Source organism: Canis aureus, chromosome 12 (assembly GCF_053574225.1).
Source record: "Canis aureus isolate CA01 chromosome 12, VMU_Caureus_v.1.0, whole genome shotgun sequence".
Classification (NCBI taxonomy): domain Eukaryota; kingdom Metazoa; phylum Chordata; class Mammalia; order Carnivora; family Canidae; genus Canis; species Canis aureus.
This window is the reverse complement of record NC_135622.1, coordinates 28,988,787-29,009,283: the sequence shown is the minus strand read 5'-3', so window position 1 is coordinate 29,009,283 and position 20,497 is coordinate 28,988,787. Positions and strand designations below refer to the sequence as shown.

General features: G+C 46.2%; 1 pseudogene across 1 annotated transcript in view; it reads right to left on the bottom strand.

Moving 5' to 3' along the window:
* The window catches only part of LOC144280868 (NADH dehydrogenase [ubiquinone] 1 alpha subcomplex subunit 1 pseudogene), a 220,776-nt pseudogene that overhangs the window by 33,192 nt on the left and 167,087 nt on the right, over nucleotides 1–20,497 (bottom strand). The gene's annotated exons all lie outside the window — the stretch shown is intronic.

Here is a 20,497-nt window from a genome sequence, read left to right as displayed (position 1 = left end):
TCCACACAGGCCTTGCGAACCCCTTCAGCACTTCAGCCCCAGCCACCCCAGCCAGGCACCCAGAGGTGGTACTTGAGTCAAGACCTGTGATGGTTTCTACGTTTCCTTCAAGGGTGATAGCCAGTGAACCTTTGAGTCTCAATCCTACATGTTTCTCTGCACTTTGAAGTCCTGGGGAGGAAACTGAAGGGATGGTGTTGCAGGTGGTGTTTTCATTTCTTCCTTTGCTTGAAGTTCGTGACTTTGGAAGTGAAAGGAGGAGGGAGGAAGTGTACGGAGGGAACATCTGGGCATGTAGATGGTGTCAGAGTGGAGAATTGTGTCTGCTGGACCGCAGCCCAGATCCACCCCAGAACAGCGGGGTCCTGGCAGGAAGCAGGATGTACTAACCAAAATCTGAGAAGAACATGCTGCAGGAGGCCTGCCAGGGTGACCAGAAAGAGTTTAAACAGAAACTTCAGAGGGAGAAATAAAAATTTAAAAAAAAAAAAAAAAGCCCAAATAAATCTATAAAACCAGAGAAGATGAAGCCCAGCACAAGAATATCAGCTTGGGTTCTTGAAAGGAAAAGAAACTACTCTTGCTGACTCAAGCAAAAGGGGAATGTATTGGACGTTATCGAGAGGCTCTGAGAGTCAACAGGAAAGATGGGTTCTGAGCCGAGAATGGGGTTCAGGCCAAGAGAGGAACTCAAGTGTGTCAGGTGCCTCTGCAGGGCATGAATGGGCTGCTGTCACTCCCTCTGAGGCTGCTCAGCTCAGCTCAGGACTGCTCTGGGGTGGGGAAGGCCACCGGGGACAACACTGTGGACACCTTTGTCCTTTCCTGCAGGGTGCACAGCACCTGGAGTCCCCCACCCACTAAGACTGCCCATGAAGGAATAGTGAATTGTGCAAAAGAAGGAGACGTGGATTCAAGGTTAAAGAAACAGTGGTACTCATCACCGTATGTGACAGAAGTGTCATACCATAAACACACTGAGTGACCAGGCATGTCTTAGGAGGGCGACTCCGAGGTCATGGACCAGGCACAGAAAACCAGCTGAGTCAAAGTGATGCGGGGAACAAAGGCAGAAGAAAAATTATTAAACGTCCTTACTACTTACAGCCCATTGACCAGTCCCTGAAACAGGCGGTGACCTTCCTCTAGGGACTCAGCTGCCTCGACGATGATACTTTGCTAAGGGCAAAAGGAAATCTTAGCCCAACCTCTAGGACCCTGTAAGTCTACTTTAACATATAGAAATTCCTTTGGAAACTTCCTTTATCTCTAATCTACCCCCCCCCCAAGATATATTTTGGCAATCATCCCCCAAGCATATGACCCACCGATACACATCTGAAGAGTCTCATGACTCAGATTTTATTTGACAGCAATCAATGACGGTTCTTCAACAATAGCTAGCCCCCTCAGGGTCCCGGAAACCTTACTTCCAAAATCCCTTAGAGGCTTATGCTGTCTCTAAACCCCTCCCAACTTGAAAGTATATAATGAGTCACTCCTCATGACCCCAGTGCATCTCTTTCTGCCCACAGGTCCTGTCCCTGTGCTTTTTTTTTTTTTTTAAAGATTTTATTTATTTATTAATGAGAGACACAGAGAAAGAGGCAGAGACATAGGCAGAGGGAGAAGCACACGATCCCCTCGAGGAGCCTGATGCAAAACTCAATCCCACAACCCAAGATCACGACCTGAACTGAAGGCAGACCCTCAACCATTGAGCCACCTCGATGCCTGTCTCCTGACCTGCCCCCCCCCCCCGCCCCGCCACTGTGCTTTAATAAAAAATATTTTTTGCACCAAAGACTTCTCAAGAATTCTTTCTTGGCCATCGCCTTGGAACCCTAACATCTTTTCCTACATCAAAAGGATAAAGACAAAGTAAATAATTAGCAGCCATCAGGACCAAGCTTTGTGGAGCCCAGGAAAGAGTCTAGCAGATATCAGAGGTGCAGGCCAGTGCCAGAAACGTCCAGGCAAGTGAAAGGAGGGAGAAGAAGTGGGGACCTGTGGCCAGGGCTCAGGGTCATCTTTTTCCACTCTGGCGGGATCTGTCTTGCCAAAAGGGCTGCTTCAAAATGTCCAAATGTCGTTAGCTTCAGGGTGGAGGGGGTGCCCAGGAGGGTCAGCGAAATCACTTGCAGTCAGGAAGGCTCCTGAGCTCTCCCTCTTGGGAAAGCAAATCTCCCAAATTCAGGGTTTGGCTCCCCCTTTTCTGGGCATGGTGCCAGTTCCCAGGAATAGGAGCCAAGTCCAAATTCTGTGGTCCTACTCCTCACTATGGTCCTGCCAGGCTGGGGGCCAAGGGAGACAGGGGCCTGGTGCTGCCACTGCCATCTTGCTTTCACGTGAAGCAGCAGCAGAGCCAAATGGAGACATTCGGGTCCTAGTGACATTCACAGAGCTCTGAACTCAGCTCTGTCTGGAGCTGGGGGGGGACTTTTGGATTTTGCTTAATGGCAAATCCTGGAGGAACATTCTCTGAGCCAATAGATTTTCTTTTTGTATCTAAGCCAGTTTCTGTCACTTGTAACCACAAAAGATTTCAACAATAGGTAGATAATAACGCTAACACTGATAACAACTATGCAATATTTCCTTTACAACAACTCCAGGAGGTTTTTTTTAATAAATTATTTTTTTAAAGATTTTATTTATTTATTCATGAGAGACACAGAGAGAGAGAGGCAGAGGGAGAAGCAGGCTCCATGCAGGGAGCCCGATGCGGGACTCAATCCCGGGACCCCAGGATGATGCCCTGGGCCGAAGGCAGGCACTAAACCGCTGAGCCACCCAGGCGTCCAAACTCCAGGAGATTGATGCTGTTATCATATCCAAGAAACCAAGGCATGGAAAGACTGGATAAAATTCCCTAGTACCACACAATCTTAACCTGAAGGCTCACATGTTGAAATGCATCCACAGTGAAGAAAGAGATTGAGGGAAAAAGCCCCCAATTCTGCACATATATGTGACGAATACCAGTGATGAACAAAAAAGAGAGGAAATGGCTAGAAAAAATCCAATGTGGCCATAAAGGGTGGTTACTGGTGATCTCAGATCTTTAGAAAAGTTTACGTAAAATGTGAAAAAGGGGCACAGAATCAAAGATAATACGTCTGAGGGAACTGCCCTTATGACAACAGCATTGAGAAGGCTAATGCCTAGAATAAGCAGGGACACACTAATGGGCCATGGTTTCACAAGGGTTTCTAAAGCTACCTGAAGAATACAACAAGGAAAGGATAGAGCTATGCATGGAGAAAATGCTCAAATTTAAAGACTTGACAAAAAAAGAGACAAAGCAATTTCTTTATTTTTTACTTATTTTTTAAATTTTTTAAAAGATTTTATTTGTTTATGAAAGACAGAGAGAGAGGCAGAGACACAGGCAAAGGGAGAAGCAGGCTCCATGCCGGGAGCCCGACGTGGGACTCGATTCCAGGTCTCCAGGATCACAACCTGGGCCGAAGGTGGCGCTAAACCGCTGAGCCACCCAGGCTGCCCAGAGAAAGCAATTTCAATTGAGCTTCCCACTTTTCTAGTTTTTCAGAATATTCTTTTTTTTTAATATTTTATTTATTTATTCATGAGAGACACACACAGAGAGAGAGGCAGAGACACAGGCAGAGGGAGAAGCAGGCTCCATGCCGGGAGCCTGATGTGGGACTCGATCCCAGGACTCCAGGATAAGGCAGGGACTAAACCGCTGAGCCACCCCGGGATCCCCCTTTCAGAATATTCTTGAAAAAGGTAGAACCCAGGACCAATGAGAAGACAAGACAGCACTCAGATACACTAAGAGAGTTAGTCTTCAGCCCAGGCAAAGATGAAAGTTCTCAGATGGCCTCTAAGAAGCACAGTGATTAAACACTGGGAAGCTCGGCCGGACACAAACTGTCCACTTTTAAAATTGTAAAAGGATAGATTGCTTCATGGCAATTCCTGGGGGGAATGTCTAGAACTATAGACCATGTGGGTTGAAAGCATTTCCAAAAGAATGTGAGGGACCACACGGGTTCTAATGCCCCCCCCAAACTAGGAATCTCTTGAGGTTAAACAGGTGCGTCTGGTAGGCACTCTATACCTAAAATAATGTCAGCAAAGCCAGTTGGTGTCTTGAAGGGTCCTTTGCTGCCACTGATTATGCAGGAGTAGAGGAGCATCTCAGGCAAGAGTATCAGTGCTGTGAACTCATGCCAATTCTGACCTACCAACTGCTCCCTGCATGCCCTAGGCAACTCACTTCCTCTCTTGAAGGTACAATATCTTTCTTGCCCATACAATAGGGATAGGAACAGAGCCCACCCCAAATACACATAAATAACCAAATCATGAATGTCACAAAGTCATTTCAACTGGAGGGAATAGGACACAAAACCAGTAACATTCATGCAAATTGAACCAGAATATATATCAATACAAATACTGAGAATTAAAAATGCAACACAGAAGAGTGTGCCAGGTAGGAACATGGCTATTTAATCGGCTGCCATAAAAATAAGATCCGAGGAAGAGCCCAGATGTCAGCATCGCAGTGGCCCGGGAATGGTATAGGGCTCTCAAGGCAGTCCGTATGTTCTAACACCTGAGCATATAGATGGCAATTAAGCGACAAGATGAAAAGCCAAAGACCAAATGACACCTACATGAGGGACACAGTTATATAAAAGTGTCACATGCAAATTTGTAGCAAGTGTAGACGTGTTTCTCTAAAAGTTGCACCCTCACTCCCAGAACAAAGAAAAATCTGGCAGTTTTAGTTGCCGTGGGATTAATGTCAGTAAAGGATGTGAGGGCTAAAAGCAACGTGATTTTAGTTGTACTAACCAAGTATAATGTCCAGATGCGCTGCCTGCAGGGGCTCATCCAGGTGCTACGAGTGACAGTTCTGACCAGGTACCAAGTATGACGGAACAGGTCATGGGTCTGGCTACCCCACACAGGCTGATACTGCTGGATTGACCTTTTGAGAAGAAAATTAACAATAATCTCCAGAGAGACAGAAGAGTTAAATACAGAGAATGAACTCATTGTAAAAGAAAATGGGAATACACAATTATTTGCGCCTGAGAGAGATGAAAACTGCCTATGGGTGAAATTAATGGGAACTGCCACTAAGAAAAATATTGGCAAATACAAAAATAAGAAAATTTTTCAGTCCTGAGTCACCATAACAAAATTAAAAGGCAAGAAAATGCCCGGGGAACATACATGACACATAGTGGATAAATTGCATGAATGTTTATGTGTGGACTTAGCATAAGACTAACAGAAAAATGGCTAGAAACATGACAATGCAGTTTGAAGGAAAATAAATGCAAGTGGTCTGTAAGAAATCAAGAGATGTTCAAACTTGCAAACAACCAAAGAAATGCAAATTAAAAAAGCAGTAAGCTAACATTTCTCTTTCAGGACAGTCAAAAAAAAAAAAAAAAAAGGACGATTTGGACAATTTATACAAGGATCCAGGGACAAGGGCGACAATGTAGGTGGGAGTGCTAATTAGACTCTCTCTGCTGGCACTCACAGACTAGTTTATTTAACCTTCCACACCGTAAACTGAATATAATCATAATTCCTGTCTGATGGGGCTGTCAGGAGGAGCGGCTGAGATTACTTCACCCCAGTGATGACACTTCAAGGAATCTTTTCTAATTAGAGCTAAGCAAGCAGGGTATGGCTAAATAAATCATGATACATTTATGAGATGAAATTGTACACAGACATGAAGTGTATTGTAAAAGATGATTTCCTAATGAAAATAGATACTATGAGCCTAACACTGTAAAGGAAAATACATGCATTTTTTTTATATGCAGAAAAAAGTTGGATAAAGTTGAGCTTTCCCTTCAAGTGGCTATCTCTAAGTGATGGGCTTACAGGTGAATCTTTTTTTTTTTTTTAGGGAAAAAAAGCCATAAGGACCCCCCCCCCCAAAAAGTGAAAAATGTTATTGAGACTAAACAAAGTCAGAACAAAGTAAAATATCCTATACTATGTCTCGAGAATGTCAACTGGCATGTTTAGCTTGCCGGAGACCTCAAATTACATGAAATAGTCGGAGAAGATGATTATGTTGTGTGGCCTGAAGGAGATAAGGTTTTGTGGGGTTCATGACATCTGTCTGTACAAATCCGATGGATGTGTCATCAGGGTGTGTCCCGATTTTGCCCTCTGGAACCACACAATCACCTGCCTCTCAACAACTGTACAATCTAAAGAAGATTATGACTCTAATATAAGTAACTTGGAACCACACTCAGGCCCTTTGGGACTCCCTTAGATGCTGATGGGCATCTGGGCTGGGAGAGCAGGCATGGGCCTCTTGTGGGGGGTCCTTGGAGAGGTCTCCTGCTTTGCACAGGGTTTGGATTTGATAATTTCTTGTTTTCGATTTAAGATGGAAAGCTGTAGATTAATTGGGGACAAAGAGAGGGAGCCGGTACAACCATTGGCAGACTGAGGGTATGGAAGAAGGGGTACTTTGACATTATCTTTGGGAATATTGTACCTTAGGGGCACGTGGGTGGTTCAGTGGTTGAGCGTCTGCCTTCAGCTCAGGTCATGATCCGGGATCACGTCCCACATTGGGCTTCCTACGGGGAACCTGCTTCTCCCTCTGCCTAGGTCTTTGCCTCTCTGTGTGTGTGTGTCTCACAGGAATAAATAAATAAAGTATTTTAAAAAAAGGAATATTGTACCTTATATAGAAAAGCAGACAGGAGGCTTCCTGCCTTGCCCAAGATCAGAGTTTCTGCCGGAGTTTTCAGTTTCCTGGGCCAGTACATTCCTTGACTTTATTAAGCTAGCTTGAGCGGAGTTTCCTGTCATTTGTCCTATACGCTGCTAATGGGTACAATACTGAATAGGACACTTACATTCTCGTTTAGAAGACCAAATTGTTGTGTCTCTGCTGTTGGCAGCCACCAACAAGCAGCTTAAGATAAAAATCTGCTTTACTTTACCGTCAAGACAGTATTTTCGGTAATTGATTCTAAAAACATGACCACTCTAGGAAGGATTTCTATAAAAATTTGGTCCCCATCCTCTGGTCTGACCCAGGGCAGGACCATTCTGCTGATCATGGAGTGTGTGAGCTCCAGGTTCTGTTGCAGCTAGTATAGCCATCCCATTCTATTGAAGGGTGTGTGTGTGCGCGCGCACGTGTGTGGTGATAATGCACAGAAACGGATTGGTCAACTGTAAACTATTACAAGCAGAATCAGACATCTGGTGTAAGTTACCGTTTGACAAAAGTTTTCTTTAAAGATCTAGTAAAATGATTGTGGTTCAGTTTTACCAAACAGGGCCCAGCACTGAGAAACAAACCACACAAATTGTAAGATTTGATCATGTAGATCAGTGAATCTTAAATCCTTCCCTAGGGCAAAGAGAAAGTGCCTTTGTTTCACCAGAGGGAAGTAGCCCAGACAGGAATACATCTCTCTAAGGCCCTCATGGGGTCCAAATTCCATGAGAACTCTTCTCAGGTCCTAAAGAGGCCAAGGCTATTAGGATACTGGCACACACACATTTCTACTCCTCCAGAAGGTGAAGATCAGCCAAGAGCTGCTAAGGGTTGAATCATATGTTTCAAGTTAGGATTGTATTTAGCTGCATTTAGCAGAAAACACCAAAAGACAGAAGCACAAACACGAGTGTTTATATACCCATAGAAAAGTCTTACAGAGCTTGATTCTTCTTGTCTTTCTGTTCCACTATGCTAGCCCTGGTTTCTACTCTCAATGTTACAAAGAGCTTGCAGGAGTTCCTGCTCTCACATCTATGTCCCAGTGGAGGAGGAAGAGAGTATCTACACAACTGAGTCAGTTCCTTTTAACTTACCTTACTATAAATCCCATACTTCTGCTCGTATCTCACTGGCTAGAAATTAGTCATATGGCCACAGCGAACTGCAAAGGAGCCTGGAAAATGTAGTCTCTTAGTTGGACACCTTATGTCTCTGGATAAAATTAGTAAATGGGAACACAGAAATAGCCTAATGGCATAAGAGAGGTTCACTGGTAAAATATTATTCAGAAACAAACAAAAAAACAAACCTGCAGGGACGCCTGGGTGGCTCAGTGGTTGAACATCTGCCTTCAGCTCAGGGCGTGATCCCAGGTCCAGGGATGGAGTCCCACATTGGATTCCCCGCAGGGAGCCTGCTTTTCCCTCTGCCTATGTCTCTGCCTTTCTCTGTGTGTCTTTCATGAATAAATACATTTAAAGAAAAAACCCTGCAAACATGAGTGCCTTTGCATTAGACACACACATGCAATCAAAACTTATTTCAGGGATATTTTCAATGAGAATTCTCATAGACACTGGGCAAAGTAAGAGGATTTCTTTTCTTTCTTTTTTTAAGATTTTATTTATTTGTTCATGAGAGACACACACAGAGAGAGAGGCAGAGACACAGGCAGAGGGAGAAGCAGGCTTGTCGAAGGGAGCCCAATGTGGGACTCGATCCCAGGACCCCGGGATCACGCCCTGGGCCGAAGGCGGACACTCAACCGCTGAGCCACCGAGGTGCCCCAAGGTAAGAGGATTTAATGTTTAAAGGGTCTGGTCTCCGTTTGCAGCTCCTCCAGCTAGGGTGGCAGAGGCCTCAGTTTCTTTTCCCAGAGAGGCTGCAGCCTATAATAGTAGGCTGTCCTTGGGGCATCAAGGTGTCTTATGAAGATCTAATTTGGCCTCTTATTTGCTCTTCCTGTCGGCCTTTCACCTGCTGCCCGTTTTCTTCTCCTTCTTCTTCCCCCTCCGTCTCTCCTCTTCCTCCTCCTCTTTTTCTCCCCTTACTGCTGCTAAGTCACACCTAGAGCTGCAGAGGGAGGACTGTTTCTGTCCTGGGGCACTGGGATCCAAACTTTTTAATGCAGTTGAGCCAATGAGCAGAGAGTTGCTGGGCTCCAGGTGCCAGATACTTGAGGTGTGTTATTTTGGTTAATTCTCTCATCAGCCTCATCTGAGGCTTGGATAAGTGAAGTCACTTGACCAGGGTGGCAAGTTCAGCAGGGTAACAGCTGCATCTTGCACTTCCAGGAAAGAAGAACAAAGATGTAGAAGGTCAGGGAAAGAGCGGGGCATGGGGCACACCTGCTGTGACCACCTCTCAGGATCTGATCCCCCTTCTTGGGCAGTGCAGCACACCAGCATCCTTCTAGGACCAGCCCACACCATTTTGCTGGACTGCCTGGTCCAGAGGCAGACCTGTGACCCAGAACCACGAACCAGCACATACCGTGTCCCAGTTCTAGCGATCAGTCCAGGATGGATGTCCCATCACACCATTCTCGTGTCTGTTACCTTGGGCTACTGAGAGGACAGTCTTTGAGCTGAGCTTCTAGCAGCCAACTCACAGCCACCTCTAGCAGAAAGCCTACTCAAGACAGCCAGAGTGACTGAGATCGGTCTTGTTGACATCACTGAGTCAAGCCAGTCCTGGACTTTTCAGGTGTTGACCAATAAATTTCTTTCCCAGCTACTTTAAGTTAGGTTCTTTCCCTCACAGAGCAAATGTCTGGACTTTTATGCAGCACAAGAAACATGAATGCTCCCTTCAAACTACCCCAGGTGCCTGCCTGCAAGAGAAGGGTAGTGGAGGAGGGTTTAAGTATGATAGGATGACAAGTTAAAGCAAACAGAAAAGGTTTTGGGGCACCTGGATGGTTCAGTGGTTGATCATCTACCTTCAGTTCAGGTGATCCCAGGGTCCAGGGATCGAGTCCCACATCAGGCTCCCTATAGGGAGCCTGCTTCTCCCTCTGCCTGTGTCTCTGCCTCTCTCTCTGTTTCTCATGAATAAATAAATAAAATCTTAAAAAAATTTTTTTAAGAAACCAGAAAGGATTGTATTTTCTCAAGTGAAGAATATTTTTTCTCTGTATTTTAAACCACAGATCAAAAGGAAGGCCTTTTTGGATATTTTCTGTCCTGGGATTCTGAGCCTCTGCATTACACTCACTTAAAAGCATCTCTCTTCCTCAGAGTGGAAAGCCCAGAGGAGAGGCAAGTGCAACAAGGCCTCTGTGAGACGAGAAAGGAGGCACTTCTGATCAGTGGGGAAAGGTGGCTCGTTCCAGAAATAGTACTGGGATGACTAGCTGGGGGAGCCATCTGAAAAAAAAAAAAAAAAAAAAGGTGAATCCATATTTCAATGATATATCCAAATAAAATCTATGTAAACCAACTATCAAAATGAAAAAAAGAAAAGAAAGAAACCATCAAAGTTTTAAAATAAAATAATAATTTTTACTTTTTCATATCAGAAGGAGGAATGCCTTTTTTGGATAAACATAAAGGATAAAACCCCCAATGAGAAGAATGAGTGAAAATGACTATATAAAAATCAAGTTTTCTCTCTAAGGCCAACCAACCCTACCATAAACAAACTCAAAAGGGAAAACTCTTGACTAATATCGCAAAGTGCAACTATCCCTAATATATACAGACTCCTACACATTATTGAGAGGGCAACAAATAGGCAAATGGGCAAGGGGTGCGAATTGGCGAGCTGTAGAGATGGGGATGCACATGGCTCCGAAGCATCTGAGGAAATATTCGGCATTGCCTGTGAGAAGAGAAATGCAACTTATGTTTACACCCAGATACCATTCATCATTCTTCAGGCTGTCACATTTCGATCACATGCCATGTTCAAAAACACGACAGGAGCTCTAATGCATCCTAGATATTTGTAAAATGGGACAGTTTTGGTGGAGTGCCATTTGGCAATCTCTCTCCAAACTGCGAATGCGCTTAGCGCTTTCCCTGGGAACTGCAGCCCTGAGCATTCCTCTGGGCATACTCTCCGGCTTGTGAGCCATGTGCACCTGTAACGGTTCCTAGGCAGTGTTGCCTGTGTTTGCCAAAGATGACACAATCCAAACATCTAACACTCTGCAACTGGTTAAATAAACTAGGACAGTATGCTATCCTCCATGTCACACTCATGTGTGTGGCAAGTAGCCTGGAATGGATCCCTAGCGATCTGGTAATGGTGGTTGCCTCTGGGGAAGGAATCGGGGGTCCTGAGGGGTAGGGGCCAGAGGGGTTCTTCTTCACACTCTGGTTTATTTTATTTTTTAAAAAGATTTTATTTATTTATTCATGAGAGACACACACACACACCCAGAGAAAGAGAGAGGCAGAGACACAGGCAGAGGGAGAAGCAGGCTCCATGCAGGGAGCCCGACGTGGGACTCGATCCCGGGTCTCCAGGATCAGGCCCTGGGCCGAAGGAGGCGCTAAACGCTGAGCCACCCGGGCTGCCCTGGGCCACCTGGGCCGCTCCACACTCTGGTTTAGATCTTTTATATATATATATGTATATATATATATATATTTAAAGATCTTATTTATTTGTGTGTGAGAGAGAGAGAGAGAGAGAGAGTGAGAGAGAGAGACAGAGGCAGAGACACAGGCAGAGAGAGGAGCAGGCTTCACGCAGAAGCCCGATGTGGGACTAGATCCTGGGTCTCCAGGATCATGCCCTGGGCGGAAGGCAGGTGCTAAACCGCTGAGCCACCTGGGGATCCCCTAGACCTTTTATATTTCTTAAAAATATTTTATCTATGGGATCCCTGGGTGGCGCAGCGGTTTGGCGCCTGCCTTTGGCCCACGGCGCGATCCTGGAGACCCGGGATCGAATCCCATGTCGGGCTCCCGGTGCTTGGAGCCTGCTTCTCCCTCTGCCTGTGTCTCTGCCTCTCTCTCTCTCTCTCTCTCTCTCTCTCTGACTATCATAAATAAATTTTAAAAAAATTTAAAAAAATATTTTATCTATTTGAGAGAGAGAGTGAGAGAGAATGAGTAGGGGAGGGGGAGAGGGAGAGGGAGAAACAGACTCCCCAGTGAGCAGGGAGCTCGACGCAGGGCTTGATCCCAGGACCTTGAGATCACAACCTGAGTCAAAGGTAGATGCTTAACTGACTGAGCCACCCAGGCACGCCAAAGATTAACTATTAAAAATACTTTCTTAACTTGAAAAAAGTGAAGTATCTCTGTTCTTCTTACATCCTAGGGACAGCCAGATACAGCAGGCAGATGCCCAGGTGGATGTCACTCCTCCACTCAACGCCATCTCCTGCCTGGGTCACTGCTGCTTGGCCTAGTGTCTAAGGTATGAAGACAGTGGAGTGAAGGGAAAGGGGTCCCCGCTGGCTCAGCTGCCTGTGATACGGAGGTATGTTCCTCACTCATGTGCAGCCTTCACCTCAAGTCTGAGGCCTGGGCTTAGCCACTCCTCTGCCCTGAAGTTTTTGTCCCGTTGTGCATTAATTGGCACACATTCATGCTGAATCTTGTAGCATCTCAAACTCCTTTTGGAGCTAGAGAAGAACACGTTTTAAATTTTAGATAACTAAAAATTTGCAGTTGCTTGTGCCCGTTAGGTACATGAGGGGCTGATGGTGAGCTAAGATATGCCCAGGGCCCATTCTCTGGACAGGTTTAAAATAAAACCCCATAAGGATGCCTGGGTGGCTCAGCAGTTGAGCATCTGCCTTTGGCTCAAGGTGTGATCCTGGAGTCCTAGGATCGAGTCCCACATCAGGCTCCCTGTAGGGAGCCTACTTCTCCCTCTGCCTGTGTCTCTGCCTCTCTCTCTGTGTTTCTCACGGATAAATAAATAAAATCTTAAAAAAAAAAAAAAAACCACCATAATTCTCCCTTCTTGCCCTACCCTAATTAAAAAAAAACTCTCCTGACACTGCACCTTGAGAAGGGGGGGCACCCACTGCAGGTGCCCATTGCTTCTCCCAGTGACATAGTGCTGTGGCTTTGCACTCTGTCGCAGTGTCAGCACACTCAAGTTTCTTTCTTTCTTTTTTTTTTTTTTAAGATTTTATTTATTTATTTGTTCATGAGAGACACACAGAGAGAGGCAGACACAGCAGAGGGAGAAGCAGGCTCCATTCCATGCGGGAGCCTGATGTGGGACTCGATCCTGGGACACGGGGATTGTGCCCTGAGCTGAAGGCAGATGCTCAACTGCTGAGCCACCCAGGCGTCCCACACTCAAGTTTCTGACCTCAGAGTCTGTCTTCGGAATCACAGCAGTTGTGGGTGACACCCTCGTGCCAAGCCCCTGGTATGCTTGGCTTGGCACTAAGCCCCTTGGCTCTTGGGATAAGGCCCCCAGCGGACAACAGACTCATTTCTCATGTCACAGAGGGGCTGGCAGGAGCAAGCTCCCAGCTGTCACTCTGTGAAAGACAGGTGTCATCTTGGCACCAAAGGGCCTGGCTGGCCGCCCCATGGATGTTTGGAATGAGCTCCCTGGGCACAAGAGCTGACGGCTGTCCTGGCTGTCCAAACCCTGCCTCTGGAAGGGTTTGTGTCTCGCCTAGGGCCTCCCCAGGCCTGACAAGAGGCTGACTGTCAGGTGGGTGCAAACAGAGGGAACCTGAGCGGAAACTGGTAACTTTTACTGGCTGCCAGGCAGAGACCGTTTTTATTTTTATTTTTATTTTTTAAATATTTATTTATTTTAATTTTTATTTATTTATGATAGTCACAGAGAGAGAGAGAGAGAGAGAGAGAGAGAGAGGGGCAGAGACACAGGCAGAGGGAGAAGCAGGCTCCATGCGGGGAGCCCGATGTGGGATTCGATCCCGGGTCTCCAGGATCCTGCCCTGGGCCAAAGGCAGGCGCTAAACCGCTGCACCACCCAGGGATCCCGGCAGAGACCGTTTTGAGCTAACGACATGCTGAGCGAGAGGCCTAGAGCCACTCGGCTGTGGATGAGCGTACCTGCGTGTGCGTGCACATATGAGTGTGAGCATGGGCACATGTGCCATGAATGTGGACGTGTGAGTGTACACGTGAGAGTGTGCCCATGTGCGGACCTTGAACGCACAGACACCGGACAGATGCAGGCGGCCCCTGTAGTTGCATGTCACGTCTGTTCCACGGTCCGGCTAGGATCCCCTTCCTAACCTGGTCTGCTTATCGGACTTCTCACAAAAAGAAAGGGCCATAGAAGTTGGCCAGCGGCCCTGCAGGATCTGAACATCTGGACTCCTGCAGGGGCACCCAGTGCTGTTCTCCTGGGCAGAGACATTGCCTGGAGAGACGTGCCACTGACTTGTCCGTGGACAGGGAAATAGTTGTTCCCTGCGTCTCTGATGTGAGACCCCCAAGGGGCACAGCCTGGACGTCGTTCTGTGTCCACTTCCCTGGCCCTGGAGGAAAGAAGTCCGTAGGCCCGTGTGGGGCATAAGCTTGGCTTGAGGAAAGGGAAAGGTGAGGGAGGACTTTCTGGAAGGATGAAGGAGAGACAGAGACAGAGCGGGAGGGAGGGAGGAAGTATAAACATGGACAGGAGGGGGAAGGAAGCATGACAGGATTGTGGAGAGGCCAGGAGGCAATCGTGTGCAAGCCTCCACCTGACTTTCTCTTACGAAATCACTTGCACACAGGTTGGTGGGAATTAGCTCAAGTCCCACTGCCCTGGGCTCCTCTGTGTCTGGTTTGGCTGGATCTTAGGATCTCCAATAATCCCTTCTGGTCAGCCTCAAGGAAACTGTCAGGGTGGCTAAAAGGGTCCTCCCCGCGATGGTGTCAGTGTGTGTGGTGGGTCTGGAGAACCTCTGTCACTCGCTAACCTACTAGGGACCTCAGTGAAATCCCCTCCCTTCCCTGGGCCTCACAGCCCTGTGGAAAAGGCACGTTGGATGTTAACCAATAAAGGGGGCTATTTTTTTAAAAAAGATTTTATTTATTTATTCATGAGAGACACAGAGAGGCAGAGGCACAGGCAGAGGGAGAAGCAGGCTCCCTGTGGGGAGCCCAGTGCAGGACTCCATCCCAGGACCCCAGGATCATGACCTGAGCCAAAGGCAGGTGCTCAACTGCTGAGCCACCCAGGCGCTCCTAAAGTGGGTTGTTAAAGTGTTTATCTATGGAAGGAAAGAAGAGTCTGGAAGCAGAAGCCAGAGTGTGTTTATTAAATGTGAAAGGGTATGGTGACAGGCAGAGGATTTTTCCTGAAAAGCCAAAATATCTCCACAGTCATATTAGCAGGCAATCCGCTCCCCATAATACACATGTGGGTCAGAAGAGCACCTGCAGCCAGCAGAAAGGGGGCCAGCAGGCACACGGCTGGCACGTCCCTGTGAAGGCATGTGTGTGGTTGCATGTAAGCATGTGTACATACATGTGTCTGTGTGTGTTGGAAGTGAAGGAGAACCAGAAGGAGCCCTGAGCAGTGGACGGAAAGTAAAAGTAGTGAACTGTTCAGCTGAAGCAATTGTTTTTCTCCTGGAGGCTAAAATTCGCAGGCAGGTAGCCAACAGCCACATTAGGATAAGAAATGTAATCTGTTTATAATATGTTTGCAAATACATCTCATTGGTGCAGTGAGCGTGCAGTGCACCATAACCTGCTGTGACGCTGGCCTCGGCTTGGTGTCCGTGGCAAGCACACAGGAGCTAACAGGCTAGTGTTTGCAAAGCCCGATTCACCTGCTCACCTCCTTTCTCAATCATCTACTTCCCTCTGGGGAGGAGAAACACATTCCCAAAGAAGACAGCTGGCATGTCTGAGAGCCAACAGAAACCACCACTCCCTCCCTTGCTGAAGCCATCACTGCTACCAGAGCAAAGATTGGGAATGACCTCTCCAGGTCGCAAGGCACCCAGTCCCACCAATGCAGGGAGCCTGGGTCCCTGCAAAGTGTCTCCTACGGGGTCCTGGGTTCTGCTAGGCCTCCCCACTTCTGGACAAGCTCTGGGCCGCCCCTACCCTATAGCACAGTAACATTGTCCTTCCAGTCATCTCAAGCTTCAGGGCCTATAGCACCTGCCACTTTCCAGAGCAATAGCAAATAAAACCACCAGTCAGCACCTATTTGGCAATTACTGTGGCCTGGCACTGCCTAAGTGTTATACATGCATTGCCTCATTTTACCCTCTGGGAAACTTTGAAGGAGACACCATCATCATAACATTCATTGTACAAATGTGAAAAGAGAAGCTTGGAGGGCTTGAACAACTTGCCCAAACTCCTGCTCTCTGGGGGATTACTGTGGAGTGTGGTTTGAACCCAGGTTTTTCCAAATCTGGAATCCCAGCTCTGTCCATGCAACTCCTCCGTTCTTTCCGCAGAAGGTTTCTTCTCTTGGAAGGATGCAGGTCCACTGCAACCCCTGGAAACACTCTCTAGCCTTTTTTCTAGGTCCTTCCTTCTGATCTCTGCAAACTCATATCCCCAAGGGGCACTCATTCCCCTCTATTCAGAACTTAGTGAACAATAAAACATGGTGGCTACAAAGCAAGGACATTAGAATCAGACAGACCTGGCTTAGAATTCTGGTGTAGACTCATGCTAACCTGTGTCATATTACTCAGCCTCCCTGCCTCCAAATTCCTCCTGTCTGTAAGAATAGGGAGCACTGAATTGCTGCCTATCTCACAGGGCGGGTGTGAGAGATAAATGAGATAAAACACAACCAGCTCCTGGGCCAGTGTTTGTTTGCACAGCTCTGCCAAGGGCGAGGGCGTGTGTGGTGATATATGTGATAAGGTGAGGAGGACATGTAGGCAGATGTCCCACCACCAAGTTTCATTCCTTCCCCATCTCGACTTCTCCCACCCCAGGATTGTGTCTGAGAAGGCCAAGTAGAGGGGTTGAGACATTCATCCGCAAAGTTAACAAGCTTCTCTCCACCATCAGAGGAGGTCATGAGGGGAGCCTGGACTTGCACCCCCACCTAGCAGAGCCCAGGCTCTCTTCCCCTTGTCCACAAGGGGAGTATCAAAGGGGGTTCTCTCCACCTCTCAGTGATAACAAGGCCATGTGGGGAATCACAACAGGGCACTCCTCCATTTGAGAGAGCTGTTAGTGGAGGCCCTTTGGGGAGCCAGAACTTCTATCCTTACCCAGCAATAAGGTAGAGACCTCTTTTACTTTTACCTCTGTCAACAGATGCCAGATGGGGAACCTGGCCTTCCACCCCTGCCTGGCAGTAACAGTGCAGCTCACTGCCCCACCAGAAAGTGGCTGGTGTCAGAGGAAGACCCTTAACACAGATGATTCAAATAATATCCGGCATCTCTTAACAATATTTGAAATGCCAAGTTTTCAATTAAAAAAATCACTTATCATACCAAGAACGAGCATGATCTCATATTGAATGAAAACAATCAATAAATGCTAATCCCAGGGTGGCAGAGATGTTAGAATGATGGTAGTTAGAACTACCATAAAAATGCTTCAAAGAGTAACGACAAATACTCTTGAAACAAATGAAAATTTAGGAGATCCCAGGCAAGAAAGTTAAAATATAAAGAAGAACCCAGTGGAAGTTTTAGAACTGAAAAACATGGCAACCAAAACAACAATAAAAACCCTGCCTGAATGGGGTCACTCACCAGCAGAATCATGGGAAACAGTGAACTCGAAGATAGGACACTGTTACACATCCATTCCCAACAACAGAGAGAAGAAAATGCACTGGAGAAAAAAGGAACAGAGCTTTGGGGATTTGTGGTGCTGTAACAAAAGATCTAACTTCCATGACATTGGAGTTCTGGAAGGAGAAGAAATGAGGGCAGAACTGAAAAAAATGCTCCATTAAGTAATAGCTTCAAACTTCCCAAATGTGGCAAAAACCATAAAGCCACAGATTTTAGAAGCCAAGCAAATCTCAAACAGGATAAACCCAAAGAAATCCATATAAGGCACATCATAGTCAAGCTTCTGAAAACAAAGAGGAAAAAATATATGTTGAAAACACAGAGAAATGACACTCCACCTCTAGGGGGAAAGACAAATTTGAATGATAGAAAATTGTTATGAGGAACCATGGAGGCCAGAAAAAGTGTTGAAGAAGTGGCCTACACCCAGCTAAAAAGTCCTTTCTAGTGAAAAGATCCTTCAGGAATAAAATGGAAACCAAGGCATTCTCAGAAAAACTAAATATTTGTCACCAGCAGACATACAGAATAAGAATGGCTAAAAGAAGTTTTCATTCTTTTTAAAAAAGATTTATTTAATTTTTAAAAAGATTTTGTTGATTTATTTGAGAGAGAGCGAGAGCATGAGCTGGGGTAGGGAGGTGCTGCAGAGGGAGAGGGAGAAGCAGACTCCCTGCTGATCAGGGAGCCCGATGTAGGGCTCGATCCCAGGACCCTGAGATCATGACCTGAGCTGAAGTCAGACACTTAATTGACTGAGCCACCCAGGTGCCCTGTTAACATCATTCCTAATGATGAAAGACTGAATACTTTCCTCCCTGAGATCAGAAATTCTCACAGCCTCTATTCCACACTGTCCTGAAGTTTCTATCCAGTGTAATATGGCAAGAAATCCAGAGATCCAGGTTGGAAATTAAAAAGGAAAGCTGTTTTATTGGCAGATGACACAAGAGAAGAGTTTACACAGAAAATCCTGTAGCACTAAGAAGCACTAGAACTAAAAAAGTGACTTTAGCAAAGATACAGGATCCAAGATGAATTCACAAAAATCACTTGCATTTCTGTATATTTGCAGTGAAACATTAGAAATCAAAAATTTAAAAGTACTATTTATAATAGTATCAAAAAGTATAAAATAATTAGAGCAAGTCTGGCAAACGATGGACAAGGTCTACAAATTAAAAATTATAAAACATTGCTGAGAGAAATGAAAGAGAACCTAAGTAAAGAGAGAGACACTGTGTTCATAGAAGGCTCAATATTTTAAGGTATAAATTCTCACTAAATTGATCTACAATGTCAGTGCAATTCTGGGCAAAATCTCAGCAGGGACTTTTGTAGAAATTGACAAACTTCTTCTTAAACTCATGTGGAAATGCAAAAGACTTAGAATAGTCAAAACAACTTTGCAAAGGAGGAACAAAGTTGGAGAACTAACACTGTGTGACTTCAAGACTTATTATAAAGTGACAATAATCAAGCTGGTGGAGTAAACATGAGCACAAACATCCGTGGAACTTCAGACTCAAGACTAAGCAGACCCACTCATGTATGAACAACTAATTTTTGACAAAAGTGCACAGCAGTGCAGGGAGGGAGAAACGGTAGTCTTTTTTAAACAAATGTGGGGGAATGCGGGGATACCTGTAGGCAAAAAAGTGAACTTCAACCCACACCTCATACCATGTCCAAAAATTAACTCAAAATGGATCATCACAGGTTGAAATATCCACAGCTTCCAGAGGAAAACAGAATAAAATCTTTGTGACTTTGGGCAAGGCAGAGATTCCTTAGATATATCAAAAGCATAATATATAAAAGAAAAAAATGGATATATTGAACTCCTTTACAATGAAAAACAACAGAAAATGAAAACATGAGCTACAAACTGGGAGAAAATATGCACAAGTCATATCTTTCTTTAATAAGGGGCTTGAATCCACTCTATACAAAGAACTCCCAAAACTCAATAATAAGAAATCAAACAACCCAATTAAGAAATGGACAAAATTAAAAAAAAAAACAAAAAAGGAAATGGACAAACTAGCTTAAACAGATCACCAAAGATCTGTGAACTAGAAATAGGTGATGTCAATTATTATCACGAGCTATCACCACGCAGCTCTTAGGATGACTACAATAAAAGAGACTGACCACAAGAAGAAGCGTTATGAGGATGTGGAGCGACTGGCACTCACACACTGCTAACGGGTGTGTAGAAACGATGGGGCTGTCATTAACTAAATCCTGCCAAACCCCACGCAAAGAATCACAGCGTAAATTCTTCCCTGCCCGATTTGTTTTGCACAGAGCCACCGTAAAGCCAGTTTTCCAGTGTCACACAAGGTCACCGCCAGCATTTTTAAGCTTCTCCTCTCAAGCAGACTGGAGTCCACCTAGTTTAGAAACACCCTTGCTGTTCTGTTCTTTGTTTTGTTTTAAGTTACTGCACTAGACTGGGAAGTAGGGTGGTGTGTTCAAGACTGCCCAGCCCTCCTTAGGTCTGCTTCTTGTGGATTTGAGGTGTCTTGACAGGTGACCCAGCGCCGGATTCAAGGGACAAGAGGGAGGCAGACGCACCACGACTCTCAACGATCTCTTCTAGACAATTTTTTTGATAACTGAGTAGAGCTCTGGGTGTGAGTCAGCTCGTGAGAAGTGTGTTTCTGTCTGCTCGTGTCTCTCTTGCCTTTGCAGTCGGAGGAAGGGCCCGGGGTTCAGGCCAGGAAGAACCTGCTCTCAGCTGATAAAGCCAAAGCCCCCGTGCCAGGAACCCTGTGGTCTTTCTGTCTCTGGAAGTTCTCCGGCTGAGGCCTGGGAGGAGAGGACACTCTCTCGGAGGAGGCACCTTCTCCGCAAAGCCCGGGGCTGCACATGGCCCAAGGGGGCGGTCTGCACACACCCCGGTCCCCGCGCACCCAGCGCCGTGCGCTCCGGGCCAGGTGCGCCGCGCGCCGCCTTCTCCCGTCAACGTGCGAACTGTCGAGCTCGGGCAGGTCCCACCTCTCGTCCCCTGGGGCTGGGCGGAAGGAGGCCGCCTGGGAGCTGGGGCCGGGCGGCGGGTGGGAGAGGGG